Source organism: Xyrauchen texanus, chromosome 4 (assembly GCF_025860055.1).
Source record: "Xyrauchen texanus isolate HMW12.3.18 chromosome 4, RBS_HiC_50CHRs, whole genome shotgun sequence".
In the NCBI taxonomy this organism is placed as follows: Eukaryota; Metazoa; Chordata; class Actinopteri; order Cypriniformes; family Catostomidae; genus Xyrauchen; species Xyrauchen texanus.
Window position 1 is genome coordinate 23,574,471 of NC_068279.1, and position 14,101 is coordinate 23,588,571.

The 14,101-nt window shown below is 37.1% G+C and overlaps 1 protein-coding gene across 3 annotated transcripts in view; it reads right to left on the reverse strand.

Annotated features, from left to right (window-relative positions):
* Nucleotides 1-14,101, reverse strand: part of LOC127637954 (disabled homolog 2-interacting protein-like) — a 148,155-nt gene that overhangs the window by 119,667 nt on the left and 14,387 nt on the right. The window contains exons 2-3 of one of the 3 annotated variants that reach the window (XM_052119257.1): nucleotides 6,110-6,149; nucleotides 5,810-5,992 (exon numbers count right to left, since the gene is read on the reverse strand). The exons of the other annotated variants lie outside the window; for them this stretch is intronic. The gene's annotated coding sequence lies outside the window, so the exon portion shown is untranslated. The remainder of the gene's footprint in view (nucleotides 1-5,809; nucleotides 5,993-6,109; nucleotides 6,150-14,101) is intronic. 3 annotated transcript variants of the gene reach the window in all.

Consider the following 14,101-nt stretch of genomic DNA (forward strand, 5'->3'; position numbering starts at 1 on the left):
GATAATTACTGAAGACAGACACAAATCAAAACCCTGCAGTCTTAATCAAGTCCCCACTCCAGGCTTACATAAAGTCTAGTCCAGGCTTTAGGAGTGCAACCTATAAGGGGCCCAGACCAGCTCCTCCAGACATGGCTCTCATCAGCCAATCAGGAGACAGAGCTGAGAGTGTGGGTCAAGCAGCTGGAATACAGCAGAACAGATGGCAAAATAACAAAACAAAAACATGCATATTAATTTACAAATGATTTCAAACATAACCCAACTCTTGGGGATGAACAATGCATACATGTGAGAAAACACATTTGCTTGATAGGGATACCTACAGAGTGGCAAAAAGAGGGTGTGACAGAGTCATCACATAAGGGCATACTTAAAATCTCTGGGCAGAGGTAATATTAGGGTCTAAATATCAGAATGCAACACAAGCCAAAACACCTGTTGATGTGTCTGTGTGAGTAAAAGTTTGATTACAAAGTCTACACACAATTCAGCTGATTTCTTTAGTTTTTTCTATACAGTCCGTTGGGGATTGAATTATTTTTATTTTATTTATTTAGCTGTTTTTGCCATTACTGTGGTGTCAACTATTTCAGAATAAATGGTTTTGCCAAAAGTTGTCCTAGGGTGCGTTTCCCAAAACCATCATTAGTCTGCTATGGTTGCAAGTTCCATCGTTACCAATATAGTTCAATGATTTGGTGTTGCCCGAAAGAGTAGTTCCAATGAACATTAGCAAACAGCATTGCAAAGTTGTCTGGCTGGAACTACAGCTCTTTACCTGTGATTTGAGGCATTGTTCCTTGTTGGTTTGCAGTGTGGACATCATTTGACATCACTGAGGAATATTTTATTCCATATATATATATATATATATATATATATATACACTGTATATTTCATTCTGATTTGGACCACGTTTACATGCATTTACGTAAAATAAAAAAATTATTTCGGGGTTTTGCTAAAAGCGCCATTCTGAAGCGCAGCCATTGAAGGGATTAAAGGCTGTTAAGAGAAAGAGCTTTATCACATAGTTTCTATCAGAGAACATTGCTTTTATGTATTTATGTTAACACATAAGTGACGTTAATATGTTTTTGAAGAGTGCACCTGTGCATATGTGTTCAAGTGCGTCAGGGGAACACCGAAGTCTGATGTAGAAGGAAACCTACCTATTGGAGTGTATGTATCGGTTGCATTACACTGTGCACACAGTTTACCTGTCTTCAGTAGCTTTCTCGCATTAAACGGCTTTCCTGTGTACATCTAAATGAAATATTATAATTTAATCTTTACAAAAGTTATTACTCCATCCCCTGCGTGACGTCATTAACAATGGCTCCATGTTGTTGAGCCAATGTGGTTTAAACGATTGAAGTGTGACATAGACACTATGGTTTAGGGAAACAGTCGTGACTAGCAAGTTAATTTCTCCAATGATGCATCGTACTATGGTGGTTAAAGAGATAATTCACCCAAAAATGAAAATCACCCTCATGCTATACCAGGTGTGAATGACTTTCTTTCTTCAGCAAAATACATTTGAAGAAAAATAAAAAAATATCTTAGCTCAGTAGGTCCTAAGTGGATGGTGACCAGACAGTCAGCATAAACGTCTTCCATACATGTCCAGCTGTTAAATTAATGTGTTCTAAAGTGACAACATTTTTGCACTTTTGAAATGAAAAAGATAAATACTGCAGTACTTTTTAAACTCTAAATCATGCAACACACACATGGAAGAGCAGCACTGTTTACAAGAGAGTAGTAGGAATGTTGTATAGAAGCTTTGTTGGGTTTGGTTTAGATCTGTATTTATCTGTTTCTTTACTCACAATGTTGTGGTTGTGTGCTTATCATGAAGGTCTCAACCGAGAGGAGAGCGTAAGATTGAACGTAAATCCAACATGGCAACACAACTACGTCACATGCAGGGCTGGACTGGCAATCTGGCATATAAAGAATTTTCCTAGTGGCCGACGCATTTTGGGGTGGACTGGCCATCGGGAGAACCGAGCAGGCCGGTAAGTCAGCCGCGAAACTGGTTGAATGGGCCGCAATAAACTAAAATGAGCTGGTGCATTATGCAGAACGGACTACAAAATGGCGCTGCGATATGCAGAATAGGACAACGAACAACACCCCCCATGAGAGACCATGTGATCTCTACCCTCTCGGAAGCATTGGATTATTGGTAAAAAATACTTATATTTTGATCTATTATCGCACCAAAACTGATTGTATCACTATAGAAGACATTAATTTAACTGCTGGAGTCATCTCGATGATGTTTATGCTGACTGTTTGTGATTTTTGGAGCTTCAAAAGTCTGATCACCATCCATCTGGATTTTAAGGACCTACTGAGATAACATATTTTTCTATTTTTCTTCAAATGTGTTCTGCTGAAGAAAGAAAGAGATACACACCTAGAATATCATGAGGGTGAGTAAATAATGGGAGGATTTTAATTGTTTTTCCTATTCCTTTAAGAACTGAGTTACGTTGTTATATGGGGAATGCAACCCAGGGTAGTGGAATAAAATCATTGATATTCAGATTTTAGCTTAAGTGCTTATTATGTTGTCTAAACAAGTCTACTATTACTATACAAACTTTGTTTAGGGTTTTTTCCAGAATCCCTATTTTTCAAACATTAACTACTCCTAGAGCTCTCATGCTACATCCAACAAACTCAGCACAAAACTTATACTGATTTTAATTTATGTTTTTATCACAGTGGGTTGTAGACAGATACTTCTGTGAATTTTTTTATTTTTTTTTTTCTATCTATTATTTAGCTATCAACCAGGATCAGATATTAAGGAGGGCTTGGAGCAAAAATGCCTCCAGAAATGACAAAAATGCTTATGAAATGTAATATATGGGGACACACAAATATCCACGCAATGAATTCTTCTTCTTTTATTAATTTTTTTTGCAACATCTGATATAGTTATTCATATTTATTCAATAGTTAGGGGTTTTGTTTTAATTGTTAGAGGTAATAAATCATCATAGAAACAATATGCCTTCATAAATGTCAGAAATGCCCCTGAAAATCTAATCTAGGGGGAAAATTCAAATGAAAGTTAATTTTGCTAAGTTAGAGTTGATACTGACACTGGCATCAACTATTTCAGATAAACAAGACTACACATGTATGTATTGAACTTGGTATGTCAACCCTCTTTCAAGGAAGCTGGATACATAGACAATTTTCCTATTGTTCCCATTTCAACCCTCTTGCTTTCAAATCAGTCCCTGCCGATCCCCTGTCTGTCTGACTGCTGTAACTCCCCAGTTGACAACAACCCCTGTGCCATAAACCAGTCAAACCGTAAGTTATCCTAAAATACGCCTATACACCTCTTGTTTGCATGTGTGAAGACTGTGTATCAGGATTACTGCCGGATATTCCCCCTTGTGTCCCTGTAGAGCTACTAAAATCAAAATCCACACACACACCACCACATTTAACCACCACCACCACATTTAGTTCCACTTTGCTTAAACAGTGAAAACAATGTTTGCTTGGGTTCACATTTGGGTGCAAACTCTGAAATGAGGTAATTTCCTGTTCTCATTATTTTACTAGACTTATACACTTGGGACACTTGAGACGGAGTTTACCACAGATTAACATAGTGTGCATGAGAGTGAGAACAAAGTGATGGACACGCGAGAACTTTTCAGAGTATCATATCTCTTGCATGCTCAATCTTGTCCTTCCAGATACCACAGTTGGAATGCCACACATACAAATTAGAGCACAACAGTCTAAAAGGCAATGTTATATTCACAGATTCCAGTATAATAGAATTTCAATTGAAAATTCAAATAGAATGTTAAACCACGTCCAAACCAGTCACCACGCAATAAAAAAATATTCTATGTAAATTAAAGTTTGTGTCCTAACTAACAGCGACCAAGATACATTACAAGCAACACAACTTTTCGATGGTCGCTTGGTGTCTAATTTTGCACTGTTGCGCTCGGTAGCCAGGCCCGCATTGAAATTGTATTGATCCAAAATCCCACTCCTGAAAACTGTAAATAAAAATCATATATGTTATGATTGGCTATAACTGTCTCGTGTCATGCAGCAGTTTCATGCTCAGTGTGGACAGACAAATTGCTTGACGCTGGCATCATGTCTGGTTAGGACATGTTGTTAAAGGGTTAGTTCACTCAAAATTCCAAACCTCTATGAATTTCTTTTATCCATGCACAAGAAGATAAATTTGAAGAATTTTGACGCTGCACTTTTTGAAATGCAATGAAAATAAACAGTGTTGAGCAGTCTACAAACAGCTCCTTTAGTATTACATGGAAAAGGAAAGTCACATGATTTGGACTGAATTGAGAGTAACTGATTACAAAATGTTCATTCTCAAAAAAGACACAGACTAAAACGTTGGTCTATATTGTGCTATAGATCTCAACACACTTTGATCTTTATTTCTATTCACCTATTTCTTTTATTTTCAAGTCCATTGAATAATTTTCTTCTTTGTGTGCCTTTATTAATTTCCATTTCAATGTGTGAGTGCACTGTAGGTGTGCTTGTGTGTTTGTGTTTGAGAGAGATTTTTTTTTATTTTCAGAGAAAGGAAGCATAAAGTTTTGGCTTGTCTGATTGGCGTCTTGGATAAATGTCCTTTCTCCTCTGCTGTATGTGAAGAGTATCAAAAGATCCACTTTACCAAAGGAGAAAAAAAAGGAGACGAATAGAAAACAAATCTGTTCTGAAAAAGATTTTCCATTTATCTTTCAATTGACAAGACTGTTTCAGCCTCACATAGACACACTGAATGGCCTTTACAAAAGTTGAAAAAGAAACAAAAGGGCATAACATCACTTATAATATCCAAAAGTAGGACATTTTTAGGATAAAGTAGACAAAAGAATAGAGAAAACTTCTAAATTTAGAGTGACCATTTAAAACACTACATCAGCTTGAATATAAATTATGTTTCTTCACTTTTTTGCTATCAGTGCACATTGCTATTATTCAGTAAATGAGTGTTGAATACAAGCACTAACATTACAGAAGTATGACTAGATCTGTATTAGTCTTTCTTTAAACAGCACACACACAGACTGTCCACAATCCATCCACTGACTGTGTGATGAATTTTCACATATACATTTTAAGAGTTGGCTGAAATCACCAATTCCAATCTGATTGGCTGGTGCTACAGAACTTCCAGGAGTTGAAGGGTGCACCAGTGTGCCTGGAAACAAATTTGTGTTTTCAAAGTACAGGCTGGTACAAGGTTGATCGAAGGAGCACTGCTGAGGAAGAACTTTTCCCTTGTTTTGCCAAAGTTTGCCAAACACAACTGAGACAGACAGAGACAGAGGTATGAGACAGAGATAAACAGAGTGAAATTAACTGGTTGAAAACACATGAAGGGCATGGAAGGAGAAAAGGAGAAGTTCAAAGAGAGAAACAAGAGGGCAATGAGAGGGTGAGAGTTTGAAAGAGAGAGGAGAGATATACAAGAGCATTCCTTTTCTCACTCTACTTTGTAGTGAAATACAGCACTCACTATGCTGACAACTTCAAGAGCTCTCTTTCACTTCCACACAAATGACAAACAGCCTAAAATGCTGTGCGCCCACACACTGCTTTATTTAACTGCTGCAGAGGAAGGCTCTGAAGGAAGAACAAATGTAGAAAGAGAGGTGGTGGAGATAACATATAACTCATATGTTCTTCAAAGAGTGTGAAAGAAAGCCAGCAGAGAAAACCAGGTGAGACAAGATGGATGCTCTAGTGTCGATTGTCAGTGTCTACTTACATTGACTCCTAATGGCTTCCTGTATGCTGTCCCACAGAGTGTGGCCTAACTGTTAACAGTTATATGATTTTCAAACACACACAAACAACACAGTAGTGTGTTCTTGTCTGTCTTTGGGTTCTTGCTATTTTTCTATGATATCACTGGAATTTGTCAATTTCTCCTCTGTGACTGCACTGCCATCTTATGGAGAGAAAAAATATTGCGTTTGTTAACAAGGATAATATATATATATATATATATATATACACACACACACACACACACACACAAATTTAAATTCTGTCATTGTTTCCTCACCCTTATGTTGTTCCAAAACTGTATACATTTTCTTCTTCATCTGTGGAACACCAAAGTAGATGTTAGGCAGAATATTAGCCTCAGTCACCATTCACTTTCATTGTATGGACAAAACATCTCCTTGTGTTTCATGGAAGACAGAAAGTCAATGATTTGGAGCATGAGGGTAAATAAAAGATGACAGAATTTTCATTTTGGGGTGAACTATTTTTTTAAGCCTTAGAAGAAGCCAAACTCACTGCCAAATCTGTGAAAAAATAGACCTAAACAGCAGTTCTTTGGAATAAGAGAGCAAATGGAGACTTAAGTTTATGTATCCTGCTTCTCAGACTTTTCTGGCTCTCTAGAATACTCGATTCTGATTGGTCAATCGTGCCATACAGTGGTCAGATTTTGCTCTGTAACAACCGCACATCTGGGGGTTAAGACATTTCATACCTGCCATCCGGGTACTGCGAACCGTCTCTACTGCTTCTCGGATCACTGTGCTATCTCTACAAGTAAGCTAATAAAATAATTTCATGGCCATTTATTTATTTATTTGGCAAGTAGTAAAAGGCTGAATATTGAGGAGTCAGACAGTCATTTTGAAAAATAAACCAACAGAACTCCAACACAAACCAGAGGTTGATTTCAGCTGTTCAGCGATTTTTTTCTTCTGAAATTACATAATTTCAACACAAATACATCTTTTATGTCCATGTATTTAATTATTTGGTTAGTAGCCATGTAATAACCAGGATAATGTACAGTCAGCCACTTCGTGTCGGGGTCCTGATCACCCTGTCGGGGTTTATTGTATGATAAAAACCGGCTGACTGTACATTTTCCCTTACCAATTCTGTCTCTATATTCTAACTAAAGAATATTCAACAACTGGCTCATTTATTATCAATGAAAGAGAAAATTCTAAGCAACAACATTTTCTCCTGGGCATTCACAAAGCAGATCTGCACACATACAGTCACACAAGTGCAAATATACACACACAAACACATCCTAAATGTTTGTTGTTCAGTTTAAATAAGTCTTCCTTTTCTCTTCCTGTTTTCTTCTATGCATTGATTTTGTCATCAAAAGGAAAATAGAGAATGCAAGATTACAGGGCCAAATATGAAAATACACACAATGATTTGTGATGAGTTGAGATGAAAAACAAGGCTAAAAATGACTGAACTGATGAAGAGCAGTCCAGATGCTGACCTGATCCAGCCTCTGACTGACTGAACATTTGATTTCTGTAGTTCTTTTTTGCCATCTGGAAGTTGGCAAGTAAGTTCTGATCAATTCTACCAAAATATATTGGGGAGAATTAATTTACAATTAATTGAAAATGAAAAAGCGGCGGCTATTTGCGTGTGTTTTCTGCATTGGTTTAGTGTCCAATTCACTAAAGGAATTATGCAGATCAGACAACAGCGCAAATGCGGCCAAAAAATCGCTAGTGAATGCAGTTTGTACATGCAATTCTGATCTTGTGGGCAGATTCCTAGCAATATACAGCAAAGGATGAAGCTCTGCTAGGACTCTGCATCACTCCGTTACAGTGCTATAGAAACGTAATTCATGTATTTAACTTTTTAAAAGTACACTTGACTACACTTCACATCTGGATACTGATAACTGCTGATTTAATTGATAGAAAATGTACACAGACTATTAAATAAATTTCAATAGGCCAATGTTAATTGTGCCAGGCAAAGAGCCTAATTTACATAGAAAGGAGGTGTGTTTGCACGGAAAGTGACTTAATTTAAATTCTGAACGTGCAGCGCTATATTAGCGCTGATTGCAGCTGCTTAAAGGGATAGTTCACCCATAAATGAAAATTCTGTCATCATTTACTCACCCTTATGTCATCCCAGATGTGTCTAACTCTCTTTCTTCTGCAGAAAAAAAATAAGATTTTTAGAAGAATATTTCAGCTCTGTAGGTCCTCACAATGCAAGTGAATGGTGTCCAGAACTCAGAAGGTTCAAAAAGCACATAAAGGCAACAAAAAAGTAATCCATATGACTCCAGTGGTTAAACAACAACAACAACAGCAACAACAACATAAAAAACAGACACATGCTGGTGTGGCTATCCTTATAAGGACTCTCCATAGACATAATGATTTTTATACTATATATCTCATAACCCTAATCCTCCCAAAAAAAATTACATTTACAAATAACATAGCTTAGTATGTTTTTAAGTGATTTGAATTATGGGGACACTTGAAACGTCCTCATAAACCACATTTATAGCATACTGCCCTTGTCATTACAGATTGTAACATAAAAAAGTCCTTGTAAACTGTTTTTGAAAAATTTAGGTAACCCAAACAAATTTATAAATTCAAATTACACTTCAAAAGAAACACAAATATTATCAAATAACAAAGTGCTGAAAACCTTGTATATTACAACCTCTCAAGTATTTTACCCTCTCCAGCTACTTCCTCCGGCCATTCTGGCAGTGACTTAAAAATCACTCTACGACAACAGTGAGAAAACTACTAATGGATCATAAATACATTTGTAAACATAAATTTAATAATAATTGAAAAATAAACTATGGCTTCTGGAAAGTTTAACATTAAACTCATACATTTGTATTTCATTAAACAGCTAAAACAGAGTTTAGACATGAACTTGAAATATAGGAACTGAATTTAGACTTTGCTCTGAAAACAGAAGTGCTTTTGAAACATCTTATCACAATTACCTATTTCTCAGGATAACAGCAGATTGCGCTTTGCACCACTTTATTAACATAAAACAGACCCAAAGTTTTTGCACCTGCACCCCAGACATGGCGACTTGTGACTTGGTGACTTGGACTCGAGTCGACTCGAGTCGCTATTTTTATGACTTGTGACTTGACTTGACAAAAAATAAAATACTTGAGACTTGACTCGGACTTGGAAGTTAAAGACTCGGGACTTGACTTGACTTGAGACACGAAGACTTGAATGACTTGAGTGTTAATCACATCATGTTTTCAGTTTGAATATAAAATATATAAATTATTTAAAAAATAAAGTTGATCCAGCTGGAGCGCAGGCTGAGAATAGTTTTGTCATGACTGGATCACGACACTATAGGCTATCATCAGCCATGCCCTCTCGTACCTTACCCACACCACGCCCACTTAGATCAGATAACACATCAACATGTCAGCCGGAGGGGTAACGTTACCGAGGGTCATCGCTTCGGCTTCAAAAATTATTATCAAGATGGCAAAAGACGAACAGCGCTTTTCAAGACATGCAACGTTAAGATCGCGGACAGCCAGACGACAACCTCCAATTTAGATGCGCCATTTGAAGAGCCATTCTGCCCAGTAAGTGCTTGTCAATTTGTTAATTTTATCTGGTTAGTTGGTAGTTAGCTAATGTAATAATAGCAGGGTTCCCACGGGTCCTTGAAATCCTTGAAAGTTTGTGAATCTGAAAAATAAAATTCAAGGCCCTGGAAAGTTCTTGAAAATAAACATACATAGATACAGGTCCTTGAAAGTGCTTGAATTTATTTTGTGCAAGAAGTTTTCTGGAAAAAAAAAAATCTGTCCATTAATTTTTTATTTCGCCAACACTTTGTGGCTTATGCTGCATACTAGCCTGCTTGATTTACGTTAGTTACGCGCATTTACGTTAAGTGTTTCCCGCGCGAGGTACTTTGTTTTGTACGTTGCCATGACGTTCACGCGCGCTGGTACCTCAACGTTTCCCACTCACAGACATTGCAAAAATAGGCTTATAGATATACTCTGTGTGAGTGAGTGAGTGAGTGTGGGTGTGGGAGTGTGAGAGCACGAGAGTGAGTGTGTGTGTGAGCACGAGAATGAGTGAGTGAGTGAGTGTGGGTGTGGGAGTGTGGGAGAGAGAGAGTGTGTGTGTGAGAGAGAGAGAGAGTGTGTGTGAGAAAGAGTGTGCGAGAGAGAGAGTGTGTGTGTGTGAGAGAGAGAGAGGAGAAATGTAACAAAGTTTAATGTACATAACTGTGTTTTAGAAAGAGAGAGGGAGGTGTTCAGAGAGGAGTCTGTTGGATGTTAAGCTGTTATTTGTTTTATGGACTCAATGTTGAAAATGTAAAACATTTCAAACGTTACAATTTTGTTTGATTCCATGATGTATTTTACTGAACATGAGTATTGTAATTTACTGACAGTTACTTATATCTTGTCTTTTCACTTTATTATGATCAGATTCTGCAGGTAAAATTAAAATAATAAGGTGACTTGACTTGGACTTGACTTGACATAGCCTGTGACTTGACTTGGGCTTGACTTGACATAGCCTGTGACTTGACTTGACTTGACTTGCCCAAGAAAAAAATACTTGGGACTTACTTGAGACTTGAAGGTTAAGACTTGAGACTTACTTGAGACTTGCACATGTGTGACTTGGTCCCATCTCTGCTGCACCCACAGATAGTGGAAACACACCCACCAATGCCCACTTGCATTGTGCAATGGCACGAAATGGCCGTTGCATTGCACTTAGCGGGGCCACAAAATAGAGCCCATTAAATTATAAAAAAGGGTAGGAAAATATTGTTACCATCATTTATGACAACCGTTATGTGTCAATATATTGTCAGTACAAAAGCAGGTGTTTTAAATGGTGCCAGATGTTTCTTTAAATTTGATTAGCTGTTAAATATCTAAACAGATTTCACGTGATAAACTCATCAACATCAAGCATACTGAAGAAAAAACACTCTTACTGTATAGGTTTTGTAAACAGATTTAAGTGCTCCCTTACTTGATAATCCTGTTTGGATTTTGTTGTTGTCTTACTGTCATTTATACAACCATTCTTGTCCAGCTGTTTAGCTGAAATTAAAGATTGGCTTTCAGCTAACTTCTTGAAGGTAAATGGCAACAAAACTGAGGCTCTGCTTGTTGGCACTAGATCTATTTTGTCTAAATCGAACTGTCTTACTTTGTACATTGACAATACTGCAATCTGTCCTTCTTCACAGGTTAAAAGTTTGGGTGTCATCATGGATAGCACACTATCTTTTGAAACTCAAATTAATAATATTACGCGGATTGCATACTTCCACTTGCGTAATATTAACCGTCTCCGTCCCTTTCTTTCAAATAATAATACTGCTGTTCTTATTCACGCACTGGTCACTTCACGTATAGACTACTGTAATGCTCTTTTCACAGGTGTTCCCTCTAAATTGCTACATAAGCTTCAGTTGGTTCAGAATTCTGCAGCTCGTGTTCTATCTAGAACACCTTCTACTGAGCACATCTCTCCAGTTCTTCAGCAATTACACTGGCTTCCAGTAAAGTATAGAGTTGAATTCAAGATCCTGTTACTTACTTATAAGGCACTTCATAATCTTGCACCCCAATACCTTACACAACTTCTCCATGTTTACACTCCTTCACGTGCTCTCAGATCTTCATCTTCAATTTCTCTTGTGTTACCAAGGATTCGACTAACTACCATGGGTGCCAGATCCTTTAGTTACGCTGCCCCCCGCCTATGGAATTCTATACCCCTAGATATTCGCAATAGCGACTGCTTGTTGACTTTTAAAACGCCTCTTAAGACATATCTTTTTATACAAGCTTTCTTATAACATTTTATATTGAGTTTTTTAATGCATTTTATCTGTATGCAGCTTGTTTGTTGTGTGTATTGTCCTATGCAGTGAGCTGTATATTACTTGTGAGGTGACCTTGGGTGTTATGAAAGGCGCCATTAAATAAAATGCATTATTATTATTATTATTATTTACCAAATAAATCCATTACCTTAGGGAAAGTGTGTGTGTGTAGGTTTCACTATATTTGTGAGTGCCACATTTTTGAAAATGTTCTCACTAACATAGTGAAACTTGTTGAAAATCCAATAGTGAGGATATTTTAGGTGGTCCTCTCAAGAACAAAAGGTCCATAAATCAGCCGAATCATGTTTAGCTTTAAATCTACGAATATGCACAGGTTTCTGTGAGGGTTAGGTTTAGGGGTAGGGGATAGAAAATATCATTAGCCTGCTATGAAATCAATGGAAGTCTATGAGATGACCTCAAATATATGTTGATACAGACCAGTGTGTGTGTGTGTGTGTGTGTGTGTAAGTTTGGGTGGTTTAAAAGGACTTTTTTATTTTTAGGTTACATACTGGTAATCACAAGGGTATTATAATATAAATTTGGTTAATGAGGACATTTCTAGTGTCCCCATAATTCAAATTGCTTAAAAAAATACTAAACAGTGTTTTTTTGAAAATGTAAAAAATGCAGAAAGTGTTTTGTGAGGGTTAGGCTTAGGGGATAGAATATAGTTCATACAGTATAAAAATCATTATGTCTATGGAGAGCCCTCAGAAGGATAGCTGCACCGCATGTGTGTGTGTGTGTGTGTGTGTGTGTATGTGTGTGTGAGAGAGAGAGAGAGAGAGAGAGAGAGAGAGAGAGAGAGAGAGAGAGAGAAAGTGAGAGAGCAAGAGAGAGAGATAGAGAGTGAAGTCAGAAAAACTTTAAAAAAGACATTAACCTGCAAGATGGTGTGATAGTACTGTCTGTGTGTGTGTGTGTGTGTGTGTGTGTGTGTGTGTGTGTGTGTGTGTGTGTTCCCCTAAAAGACAAAAAATGACAATAAACCCCAAATCCAAGATCCACTGACACTCTACAATGCAGCTGACCCAGTTTTCCCTGCACCGTTTCCCCAACGATTTTGCACTGTTTTAAAATGTGTTTCCAACTTGTTAAGGTGTTAAAATCTGAGGAACCCCAGCACTGTTTTAGTAACAGCTTTAGATTAAAGCAAAAACTAACTTTCTCTTTTTTCATTTTCTGCTCATTCCACTCTAAACATCCTAAAAACAGTTGCTACTTAAAAAAATATATATATTATTAGTTGTTGTGTCAACATTTGTCCACTATAATTGTATCCGCATATTGCTGTGAGGCCACTATTAGTCAGCGCTTATTTCAGCTGTTAAAGTCTATAATGTTTTTTAAAGAATTTACTGCTCCCCTTCACATACTCCAAATACTAGGCATTGTGAATATAAGTGATATTAATAAGGTTATTTTTATCCTTATCATTAACATATCCTCCTCACTGTCAAGATGCACAGTGAGCAACAGTGCTTTGAAATTAACCTATTACACAAACATAAAAGACAAACAATATCAATTGGTTGTCCATGAAAGCCAATCATACCATGCCGGAAAAGCAAAGCAGTCTTATTTTTACGCTGCTAATTAGCTAATCCAGCAAGTGTATTGTGGACTATGAAATTGCACAGTTAAACTGTTGGGGGAACTGTTGCTACTCGATGACAGAGTTCATTTACAAACTGAACAACAAACAGTATGCCATTTTGGCTTCCAGACCGCTCGATGAATGCTCTACATGCACTGCAAATGCAATGTTTGAAGAGCTATGATGGGAGGGTAAATAAAAACTGTTGCAACAACAAGCAGAGATTTAAGATTAGTTACACAGGCTTTAATTAGCATAGAGTATCTCCATCTACAAAATAACTCTAGAGGATAGAGAAAGAGGAAGCGAGTAAGTGGCAAGCATATAATTTGAGCTTCTTTAATTTTACACACTGTGTTACGGTCTTGAAATAAGCAAACACACTATACAACAAACTTCTCCTTTACTCCTTTGTCAGTATCTTTGAAATGTTAATTACTTATCCGCCCTGCACAGAGCAAAATCAGGCATTATTTTATCAGAATGTTTTTCATGTCTTTATTCTTTGTCCACAGATGAGGTAGAGAGCTCTGTATTTGATAATCTTAGTCATGTATCAATACCGCAAATATAAACTCATGCATGCACCTGCAGCAAACACACTCGCACACAACAAAGGCATTAAGACAAACATTTTCTCAATCATCCTCACACACTGATGTTAGTTTTTTAACCTCGAGTAAATCAAATTAAGGTAGTTAGAGAAAAAGAGAGAAAATAATGTTGCAGAGGGGTAGAGTTTTACATCCTTAGACCTAAATGTAATAAACTTGT